Source organism: Eucalyptus grandis, chromosome 8 (genome assembly GCF_016545825.1).
Source record: "Eucalyptus grandis isolate ANBG69807.140 chromosome 8, ASM1654582v1, whole genome shotgun sequence".
Lineage (NCBI taxonomy): Eukaryota > Viridiplantae > Streptophyta > Magnoliopsida > Myrtales > Myrtaceae > Eucalyptus > Eucalyptus grandis.
The window spans coordinates 35,296,397-35,308,348 of record NC_052619.1 but is presented as its reverse complement, the minus strand read 5'-3'; the positions used below and the strand labels follow the sequence as shown (position 1 = coordinate 35,308,348).

The 11,952-nt window shown below is 40.9% G+C and overlaps 1 pseudogene; it reads right to left on the bottom strand.

Moving 5' to 3' along the window:
• Positions 1 to 7,817: 7,817 nt before the first annotated feature.
• LOC120286888 lies at positions 7,818 to 9,186 on the bottom strand (annotated as a pseudogene).
• Positions 9,187 to 11,952: the final 2,766 nt, after the last annotated feature.

Genomic DNA, 11,952 nt, shown 5'->3' with positions numbered 1-11,952 from the left:
ATGCCAAATCTTTAAACAGTTCCCGGTTAATCGATCATTGAGAGGATATTGATGATCATGTTAAGACCGATGTGTTCTCAAGTTTCACCATTTAGGGTCCGTTCGTTTCACGGAAAATATCATGTTTCCGGAAAACATTTTCCTAGAAGTCATTTTCCAGAAAATGACTCTATTTTCCGGTGTTCGGCCAAACCTAAAATTTGAGTGAAAAATATTTTCCACCGTTCGTTAGCTAGCTTATTTAATTGTTTGGGAAAAATTATCAAAAATTGAATTTTAATATTTTTAATTGACCAAAAAATTAATTTAATTTAATTTATATTTTTTTAAAAATGAATTTTTAATTATTTATATTTTTTAAAAATCGAAATTTTTATTATTTATTCTTTATTCTTTTTTTTTCTTTTCCTTCCTCCTTCCTCCTCCTTCTTCCTCCTCCTTCCTCCTTGCTTGCCTCCTTCCTCCTCCTTCTTCCTCCTCTTTCCGCCGTCGCCGCCTCCTTCCCGCCCGACGATGGCTGGCTGCCTGGCCACATCCGGCGAGCTCGAGGCTCGGCCGATCTCGCCCGAGCTTGCGCGAGCTCGCCGGATCTGGCGGTGGAGCTTGGGCTCGCCTGGATCGGGAGCCCGAGCTCCGCGCCGGATCCGGCGAGCTCGTGGCTCGCCGAGCCCGGCGAAGATTGCAGGCGAGCTTGGGCGAGGCCCGAGCCCCTCCCAGCTCGCCGAATCGGCGAGCCACGAGCTCCACCTGGGCCGGCAAGAGTTCCACCTCGCCCGTCTGCGAGGCCCAATCTCGGCTTTGCCGATCGAGCTAGGCGAGCCTCGCGCCTTGGCGAGGCCGGCAAGGTCGCCAGCCACCGGCTTGCGGCCGATGCCGCCGTGGCCGGTCGCCGGATCTTTGCCGTGAGCGGTCGCCGGCCACCATCAAAGAAGAAGATGAAAAGGAAAGAAAGAAAATAAAAAAGAAAAGAAAAGAAATTAAAAACTCGATTTTAAAAAAAGAAAAGAAAAAGAAAGCATAAAAATAAAACGAAAATGTATTGATAAAAAGAAGTAAGAGGGAAGAAGTCATGGAAAATGTTTTCCTCGCTTCAAAGGTTGTTTTTTCTAATGATGGAAAACATTTTCCTTGACTAGTTCATTTTTCGTGAAACGAATGCCGAAAAATCCGGAAAACATTTTCTCGGAAGTCATTTTCCGTGAAATGAACGGACCCTTAGTATTGGATACTTGAGGGGATGATGAGTCACAAGTCATTGGGTATTGTGATATCCGAGCTAAAATACAGGTGTTTGTCTTGGACAAGTTCACTGAATGTGACATACATAGAACGATTTGCGACATGGAAGCTTTTAGCGGGATCAATGTCTGATTGTTCATGCTTTGGTCAGGTATAAGATCCTTAAATCTGAGACATGATGCTAACTTGTATGTTGGATGATTATGGTTTACAAGTGCGCAAATTAACGCTTCGTCGAACCATCACTGTTCTTGATGGTCATAGTTTGTTTACATACGAAGGTACATGCGTGCACAATATGGAATATGTCTTCTTGTTATATATAGATATATAATATTGATGTCCTATGCGATCTATTCGTGGCATTGTATTGAAATCCTCAACCAAGGTTATACTCAAGAATGAATGGTTCATATCTCAAAGAAATACATATCAATTAGATTTGGGCATATGATCAAATTGTTGGCTTGATCAATAGTTCCATGGCCTTTGTTCGATCGGGACATGGTGAGACAGAAGGGTCAAATTACACGGTCGCCAAAGCTGACAAGTTCATTATGTTATAAAAACATTTCACACTATATAGGTAGCTATGATATATTGCTAGATATCACTCATGGTTTGCAAGAACAGGAGATTGATCTAGACAATCAGTTATCTTGGTTGTGTTAATGTGTTAGTACAAGTCTTGATGCCAGCTTAGTGATGAACCTAGGGATGTCACACACCATAATTAATTAGAATGACGTTTGAACGAGAGAGAAAATATTGCAAATGCGTTTGCAATTGAGCCAATCAAATTGAGTCGGGCTAGAAATAAAAATTCTGATGAAGGGGCTTCAGAGTTTACAAAGTCTGAAGTAGGTTTCACAATCTACGGCTAAATCAAAGATCTGAAGCGTGTTCAGATTCAGTGACCAAATTAATAATCTGAAGTGAGTTCAAAATTAATCGCATCATTAATGATCTGAAGTAAGTTCATAATCAATAGCCAAATTAATGATCTGAAATTGTTTTGGACTTAATGGCTAGATTAAATATCTGAAACGGCTTCAGATTTAATGGTCACATTAAGTTTTGAAATGGTTTCGGTATTTAATGGTCACTTTAATGATCTAAAACGGTTTCAGAATAAATGGGCATTTTAATGATCTGAAACAGTTTCACCAATTAATGCTTTGAAACAATTTCAGAAGTAATGGTCAAATTAAATATTTGTAACAGTTACAAAGTTAATATCCATAATAAAGACTTGTAACAGTTATAAATAAATGTTTGAAACAATGCTCTGTAACAATTGCAGAGTTAATGCCCAAATTAGTGTCTGAAACGGTATCAGAACTTACGTCCGTCAAGAGTTACGACTGAATTAATTCTAAAAATGGTTTAGAGTTAATGTGATGTGGCATCCTAAATTTCATAACGATCCTTAGATACACGGTGGTCCAAGATTAAATGATGAGAGTATTGCCGGATTATGATATTGGCGTTATATACGAACATTAGTTTGTATCATGGTTGGACAAGTGCATTATGTTTATCAATGATCCGATTTTCGTATAAGTTATAGTCTCATCGGAGATCTTTCATGTGAAGACTCATTCTAAATGATTTTCGGCCCTACGAACTCGGGTACGCTAATGAAGAAACATCCGAGGATCGGCCATTGGAAGCTGTCCATTTACTTATAGGCGGCTAACAAAAGAAAATTCGATGATGTATGAGGATTGTTCAAAAGCATGTGGGCGGATGTGAAGAATTATAAGCCCAAACGTGTGATGACCATGACTAACAGATAGGAGTACCACTGGAGGATGCCAATAGTGTCCTGTATGGACATTACCTTATAATCACCATCGGACCAATGGATCACATATGGGAATGATCTAATCGTCGAATGAAATTATAGTCTCAACAAGAACTTTCCTATGTACCATTACTGGCGAGACCGAGACTTGCTCCATGAGAAGAATAGACAAGATATTTGGCCGTCTAGTTGTGTACCCTATGAATTGGACCTCCCTTGATTATTGCCGCAACATCACACGGCCATGTAAGTAGACTACACTTAATTCACGCATAAGCGGAGACTAAGGCCAATAATTAGAGAAGTTATTGGGCCGTGTAATTAGAGTAATGAGTGGCAAAACCACCGGCCCAAAGCCACTCCACATTGTCGACACTTGAGTCAACAATTGAGGAGAAATGCTGACCGAAACATGGCCAGCAACGGCCACGTTGCTCCCGGAGTGGTGGCCAACGCATGAAGGAGGTGAAGCATGGTGGACACGTCCGTTCCAGCTGGCAAACTCCCTTGTAGCCATCGAAAATTTTACATGCGAGCCATCATTAGCCGAATAGATTTTTGAGGAAAGGATTTGCTCGGTTTTGAGGGGGAAGAGAGAGATAGCCGAGCAAAACAAAACAGAAAGAGAGAGGGCTCGCGAGAAGGGGATGCCATTCAACACTTGTCTTTGAATTGCCTCCACTTGTTCATTATTTGAAGCCACTTGTCCATGCATCTTCCACTTGTCCTTTTCATGAGAATACTTGTCACCTGCATACAAAATTAGTGAATTAGTTAATCAAAGGAAAGCAAAAGATTTCGGTAAAAGGAGAGTGAGGCCGAGAGAGTGAGGGGGCGAGCAAGTGAGAGAGGGTCGAGTGAGAGACCGAGAGAGAGGGTGAGCGGGCGTTTGGGTGTGAGCCATGAAGGAGGAAGAGGAGGATCGCCTCCCGCCGTGTCCGTGCCGCCGCCGTCGACGCTGCCAATCCCCATCGCCGGTTGGACCAAGCCACAATCCCCGAACCCCTGTTTTTGGCCAGCAATCGAGTAGAGAGATTTAAGGCAAGTAGAAGTTCATTGATCTATGTCTTGCATGCTGCAATTGTCTAGTGAAATGCTGGTAGATGTGTGAAAATGCAGAATTGGGAGCTGCATGTGGATTTTTGGATGATTGAGATGAAGATTGAGTGCTGATTTGTGGAGGATTAAATATATTGTTGCTGTTTTGTGTTGATTTGAGCTTGATGAGTACTAGATTGAAGTTAGAAGTCACTGCATGTTGATTTTGAGTCTTACATGTCTTGAAAACTTAGTGAAAGTTGGCTGTTTTGATTGAGCAAAGTGAAGTGATGCTTGCCAAGTGAAGAAATGAGGTGTATGTTGAGATGAGTGAGCTTATGGATGAATATATGCTTTGAGCCAAGCTGTGGAAGGTTTCTCTGTTAATAAGAACTTGCTGAAAGTGTTCTTAGATGCCGTGGAAGAGACTTGAAGTGTTGTAAAGGAGATTGGTAGAGAAACAAATGGTTGGACTAAGCTAGAAATGAAGAAAACCGTATATGAAGATTCTGTTTTAAAGGAATATAGATAGGAAGTCTTGTTATTTGTGTCGCCTGGATTCATAATGATGAAAATAAGGAAAAGAACCATTTTACTTAAAGATAACATCCATTAGATTGAGCTTGACATCTAGCTATGGCCATATGAATGTAAAAATATGAAGGTAGAAGTGAACCTATTGAAAACAGTGAACTGTTTTGTAAAAGACAGCATGACCATCGGTGATTATGTGAATTTTCTGTAATTATATAGCCATATTTTGACTTCAGACCCTTAATGAAAGTTGTAGGAAACATCTTTAGGAATAACATATCAAAATTTGAGAATGAATGGACAAGTTTTGGTCGGTGAAACGATTTTTCTAAGAAAATGCTAAAGCTGGAAGTTATTACAGAATGTTAGCAAGGAATACGGAAATTACTGCTCTTTATGCATAATGAATTTGACTTAGTGTTCTTCATGAAAAATTTTCCTTTAGGTCTTGTTTACAACATATCCAAATTTCAGAATTTTCTGAGTTTATTTAGGGGTTATTTTGAAACTTTCATTAAAGCTGCACATTTTGATTTTTTAAGCTGTTTTACTCCGACTTTGCTCAACTGATTTCAAAAGTGAATGCATCTTGGGTTGTTATGTGACATGATGATACTGGCATTGGCATATCATGCAATATTGAGATGTGATGAGACTCAAGAGACATTTTTTCATTGCATTGAAAAGTGTTTTTGGAAATTAAGATGTTAATTGTTGCCGTTGGACCCTTGGGTCAACAATGCCCCAGGAGTTAGGATGCCCAGAGGTTCAAATGAGTCGATGCCCTTTGGATGCCTGGTTATATTATGAATACATGACCAAAGGTTTTTCCTCGGGAGTGTCGGGATGCCCAGAGATTCGAATGAGTCGATGCCCTTTGGATGCCCGGTTGTATTATGATACATGCTCGAAGGGTGAGGGGTTGTATTATGATGCATGCCCGGAGGGTGAGGGGTTGTATTATGATGCATGCCCGGAGGTTCCTCGTGATGCCGGGTGAGGTGCGAGATGCCCAGAGGTTCGAATGAGTCGATGCCCTTTGGATGCCCGGTTGTATTTTGAATACATGCCCGGAGGCTTCTGCGACGCCAGGGATGGGTGTGGAATCCCAGAAGGATACAAACATTGGTCCTCTAGGGGGATAAAACCGTTTGGATGATAAAACAGATGATTATATTAAGTGTGAGTGTGGTCTGGTTATGGGACTAAATTGTATGGCATGGAATGGGACATGTCATTACAATTTGGCCCTATGATCGGGACTGGTGTAATTGGACATGATGCATTTGAATCTTTTGAAATTGCATTTGCCATAGCATTAAAGGATTTCATGATTTTGATGCATGCTTATCCTTTGCTTACCTGTTTTTGTCTATCTTACATGAATCTGGATATTGATGGTAGTGCGTGATATAGCTTAATGAATCTTTTACTGCTGAGTGGTTGTACTCACCCCTTTTGGGAACTAACATTTCAGACTAGATAAAATACCTCTGCCGCCACTACCACTAGCAGATGGACCGAGTGGTTGGACATGGCCGTGAGGAGGAGGACAGCAGAGGAAGGAACTTTTGGACACCGACACTGATCGATGGACTTTAAGTATACGAATGTTGGAAAAGACGTCGGTCATCTTTTGAAATATAGCCGAGTATAGAAAACCTTGGCATTTTGATGTACCGACTAATAATGTCCATCAAGTTATGTAAATAAAAGTGTTCGGCTTTAACTTATAAAATATTTAGTTGGTGTGCATCGTTTTCTGAATATAGGGAAGGGAGTTGTTAGATACGCTTCCGCCATATAAATTGCGTAGGGACCGATCTAAAGGATATAAACCCCTGGGATTGATAGACCTTCAGGTCAAGTAAGAGAAAGGTAAGCGAATTGTGGCGACCCCATCGGATCGGAGGCCATTCAAGGGTGCCACATGTGCCGATTTAAATGTGATATGCACTAGCTATAAAAGGTAATACAGAGAGCATATTACCGGATGATCGATGATCGATAATCGACAATTGATAATTGAGAGTGCTGATACTGATCAACAAAATCACTCACACGAGAGCAATTGCTAGCACAATTGTAATTATGAGATCTCTCAATTTTTCTCCTCTGTTCAACGTGAGAATTGATGGTGTGTCTAAACTAGAGACCCGACATTTGTGGGGTTGGATCTGAAAAACGTTAGAGCTTGCGAAGAGATCAGATGTTCTACATCTGAAAAATGTTAGAACCAGTATTATTGGAAGGCGTCAGACGCTCGTGGTCAAGAATCCAAGACTATCAGAACCAGTGTTACCAGAAGGCGTCAAACGTTCGTGTTCAGAACTTGAAGAAACTTATGAACCAAATTTAGAGCACAGTACAAGGTTAATATGATTAACTATTTTAGCTCTTCTATGCATTTTTGTTAAAATACACGAAAATGCTTTGGAAACTCGTATATAAGCGTATTTACTCCGTTGCAATCCAGACTTTTGATCTTAATTACTTATGCACGTATGCTTGTTTATCGAAACAAACACCAACCGGGGAGGTGGGGATGGGCGGCCGTGGCCCTTGCATGGCCACCAACAAGGCGAGCGTCTCCTATTGTTCCCAATCCACAACCATTCAATATGTTCGATTTATTTTTTTTAAATTTTCAAACTTTTTAAAGTTTCCATTTCTGCAATTGCGTTTTTGTTTTCTAGTGTGCCGCTAACATGGCGCCAGTTGACGGAAAAATCGATGAAATGTGCACGATTTTTTGTTTAAAGAAAATACGAAATTAACAGAATCCAACAATTGCATTTGTTTATATTTGTTTATGTAAGTCTTAACACCCAAATGACCTATAAATAAATATTTTAGAATTAAGTGAATTACCGTGACAAGTTTTAGAATTTTGTATTGAATTTTCTCTTATTTTTCTATTATGACGATAAATCCCATATTATATAAATCTGATCGATGTAATTATGCACTAATCTCATCATCGTACATCTCAATTTCATGTTAGACGAGAAAGTACATGTAAAGTGCAATTGTTATAATTATATGTGTGTGTGTGTCCCATTGAGAGGGGAAGGAAATACAGAAGAACATTAGCAGTTGGGACTTGGACGTAAAAAATGTATATATTGCAAAGCATCTTTGGAAATAACTTCTCTCTGATGTCCCGTTACATTGTTCTCTTGAAAATAAGCCGAGCCTTTCAAAGAGTCACGCTAGGGAATTTGCAAGATCCCCGACCTGCTCAAGAAGAACCAAAATCAGCAACGCAAGAACACAAAAGAATTCAGCAGTTTGGAATTCAAGACTGAATAATCATCCAAAGCAATATCTGTCTCTTTGAGTTCAGATATTGAAACTCACTGGGTCTCTAACAGTCTGCTCCGCCAGTCCATCGAAGTAGCAAGTCGCGCCTCGGCTCCTGAGCCGTGCCCAATAGGCACTGAAAGCATAGCTCGCGTGCCGAAAGGTCGATGCTGGTTCGTGGCACTCTCTTCCGGGCATGAGTATGTCGCACATGCCGTTTACCCTCCTGCAGGCGGAGCTCAATGCCGAGCCGAGATCGGTCACGTTCGCATCTATCCTCGCCATGCACCACAGTTTTCCCTCGTAGGGCCTGTTATTGGTGGGCAACGGCAGCGGCCCGTACGTTGAAGCAGGCCTCTTCCCGGTTAGGTCGATCTCGTAAACGGCATCGCCGTTGGCATGTAATAGTCCCCAATGCCGCTCCGTCCCGGGGCCTGCCTTCTGGTTCTCGTCATATAATGAAAAGATGAATGCCGGTATGACGACCCCAGGCCGAGCGGGAGTTCCGGCTGGCGGCTCGGCTGTCATTTTCTTGATCAGATTGCGGTTATATGTGGCAGCATTGTAGATGTTCGCTCCAGGTTCGTCGATGTCGCCAGAGTTTGGCCAGCCGGTCTCGGCGATTAGAAGTGGGACGTTCGAGTAGCCGAGCCTTTCCATCGCGAATATTAAAGAGTCAAGCATCTGGTCCAGGAGATTAGTATATGTCAACCCAGTTAGGATCGGTGTAGTTGAAATTTCCGCGGAACAGCGCAAAGTCCAGAGAGATGTCGCCCGGGTTCTGCGACCATGGGAAGTAAGGATATACGTCCAGGAAGAAGTGAGACCTCGTGCTGTTCAAGAAGCGGACCAGTGGCATGATCACGGATTCAGCGACGTCCGAGCGGAACCTCCCGCTCGAGGGAGGGAATGTGGATTCGACCATCCATCGCCATCGGGGTCCCAACTTTGATGTTACGGATGCGGTTCGACCGAAGCGAACTTTGATCCTGCGCATCGCAGGACAAGGTCGCCCCACAATTGGCGGTCTCGATCAGTGCTGTTGTAGCTCAAGACCTCGTTCCCAACGAGGATGAACCGGATCATCGTCCGGGGATAATACGGAGGACATTATTCCTCACCCATTTGTCGGCTAGGGCCTGGCTCGACGCAACGCCTGGGATCTCTTGGTTTTGGACCATGATGGAGACTTGGACCTGGGTTCTGGATAACAGCTTCAGGATCTCCGGGTCGGCATCGTACAGCTTCACACGCCCGGCTGTCATCAATTGGATGCGCTCAACGGATTGGGACGGCGATGGCAAATTGTTCCCTACCCGCCCATAGTTGATGCCCATCTTGTTTGAAATTTCACCCTCTGTCAACTAAAGCAATTAGTGTGTTCTACGTTCAGAATCAGCAGTAAAGACATAGCGGGAAAGTGGTACTTACTGGTGAGAGCACAGAAAGAGGCGAGCAAGAGAGCAACCAAAGGCATTTTGGGAGAACAATTTCAAAATGGAAGAGCGGACGATGCACGAGAGTGCCTAGTTTTTCTCTTGAATCCCCTACGTATAGGGAGACTTCATTGGCATGATGATTTTCTTGGTGATTTTTCTGGAAAAGAAAGGTTTTTCTTGTTCATGGCGAATGAGAGGGGCTAAGGATAGAGCTGATTTAATCATAGTAAATACGTTCATGTCTTCCAAATTGGGAAGAAAGAGAGGTAGCTAAGAAGGAAAGTGAAAAAGAAAAAAAGAGACGTTGGGACATGTCCAAGAATGTGAACCGGAGAAATATTAAAGTTGGGCTCCTAACATTGCTATCATGTAAACTGAGGGTTGATTTGTTTTTACGTGGAAAATATTTGCCGGGAGAAATTATTCAGTGTATGATTTATTTAAGAAAATTAGTCAACGGAAAAGATTTTCTTATTCAGAAAAAATGATTTTTTCTTTGACAGAATTGAAAAACGTTTTTCAAAATATGACTGGTTTTGGTAGTTGAATTTGAAACTCTACACTTGGGCATGGAAACTCCAACGTTAGTTTACTAGTTGTCATGTTCAAGACTAGGTCTCTAGGGGGTAGGCCAAGGTCCATCGAGGCCTAGCCCGAGACTCCGATGCTTGGACCTAGGCTCCTGGTACCTATGCTCGAGTTCATCAAGGCCGGGCTCGAACCCTCGGTGCCCTTAACTAATGCTCCGACACCCAAGCTTGGGTTCACAAAGGTCATGCTTAAGTCCCCAACACTTGAGCTCTAATCTTGACCCTCAAGCTTGGGTCTATAAAGATCGTGTGTGGGTTGCCAATACTCAAGCTCAAGTCCTTGGTTAGAGAAAAGTTTGCTCTTACTAAAATATTTTTAAAAATTTCAAATTTCATAATTTTTTTAATTTTATAAAAGAATTTGAATTTTTTTATTTTTATTTTATTTTTATTTCTTCTTCCTTGGCCGATTGTTGGCAAAATCCAAGCTCACAAAGTAAGAGGTTTGAAGATTTTGGCATACCAGCTAATCAATTAAAGATGATTCAAGGCCTTGTTTTCCCCGAATTTATACATTAGAACCAATTGCATTATGTTCAAGGAAAACAAAAAACTTGATCTATTTTCAAGAGTAATGAAAAGAAAAGGTAAATCCATATAAAATTTAAAAGTTAAAATGCAATTTTTAAAAATGTGAATTTTTTTATAATTTTTTTATTAGATGTTTTTTACTCAAATCATGGAAAATAATTTCAAATCTTTTCAAAATTTCTCAGCCGAACATTGAAAACTAAAACATCTTGTGTATGATATTACAATTGATTTACATGTCAAAGCTATCCTCTCGAGTTACCTAATAGGCCACACTCTAAATTTGGATATCTTCACTCATGAGAGACTAATTTAGCAAACAATTATATAAAATGAAAGCACCAAGTTTCTGCGTGAAGGCATAGTCATGAGAATTTTAGCTATCAAAATAGTACTATTTAACCACCCTTTAAAATCTGTTGCCCCATTGATGCGTACGCTATAGACTTAATGGAATAACTTTTTAACACGGAATCGCAATATATTCAAGTATATTTCCACCAAGAAATACCCTTGATTTTTTGGATTTAAGGAGGTAAATATTTATGATTATCAAAGTGCAATAATTCTCTAATAAATTCATTGATTTTGTGGAAGAGAATATGAAACGTGGCGAAAAATCAACTCTTATTTACTGAAGATTCGAGGCACAATCCTCATAGTTTCGTCGCACCCCGACCGGCCGCTAACAACATCTACTTTGTGGTCTTCCGCAGTGTCGTAGCATGGACGACTGATCAGAATGGGCTGAGAGTGTCGCCCGGTTTTGCTCTAGATATGAGCGCGTTTTGTTTTAAAAGTAGGAACAATGTAGTAGGGGCCACTTTCCCATCAAAGTCTCCCGAATCATTTTTCTTTCCGAAGGATTGCCTTGTTATATTAGAAGAAACGCAGGGCGAAGTTGCGCGGATGAACCATCGAGGGAAGGCTTGTTTGGCGTTCCGTCTCACCAGGCATCGCATGGTGCGGCTATCTCATGTGACATTACCACGAAAGTGATGAGCAAATATTCAATTGGACTTTTGACTAAGCAAAAAAAGGCAAAAAAAAAAAAAAAAAAAAAAAAAAAAAGAGAAAAAAAGAAAATAAAGAGATATCATGAGGACTGAGTTAACACAAGTGAAGTACAATATCGTCAAGTCTAAGCATATATTACGTGGTCCAAGTTCATCAAATACGAATCAAGATCCAAGTGGATGTTGAAATGAATAAAAACGGGTTAATATATTAACACTACCATTAAGTAAACCATTTAAAATAATGTTAGGGGCAAATGTTGGATCCCTTTTTTACCAACTTTCATTTTAAGAGGTGTTTAAATGCCAACGTGAGTAACACTTAAAAAAATCTATCACTTAAACTCACGATTTTACATTAATTTAATAAAGAAATGAATGATTTGGACATTGGAAAATCTATCTCTCGGTACTCGAAAATCTACTCGAGCTCAATTGGGTATCCAATTCCTACT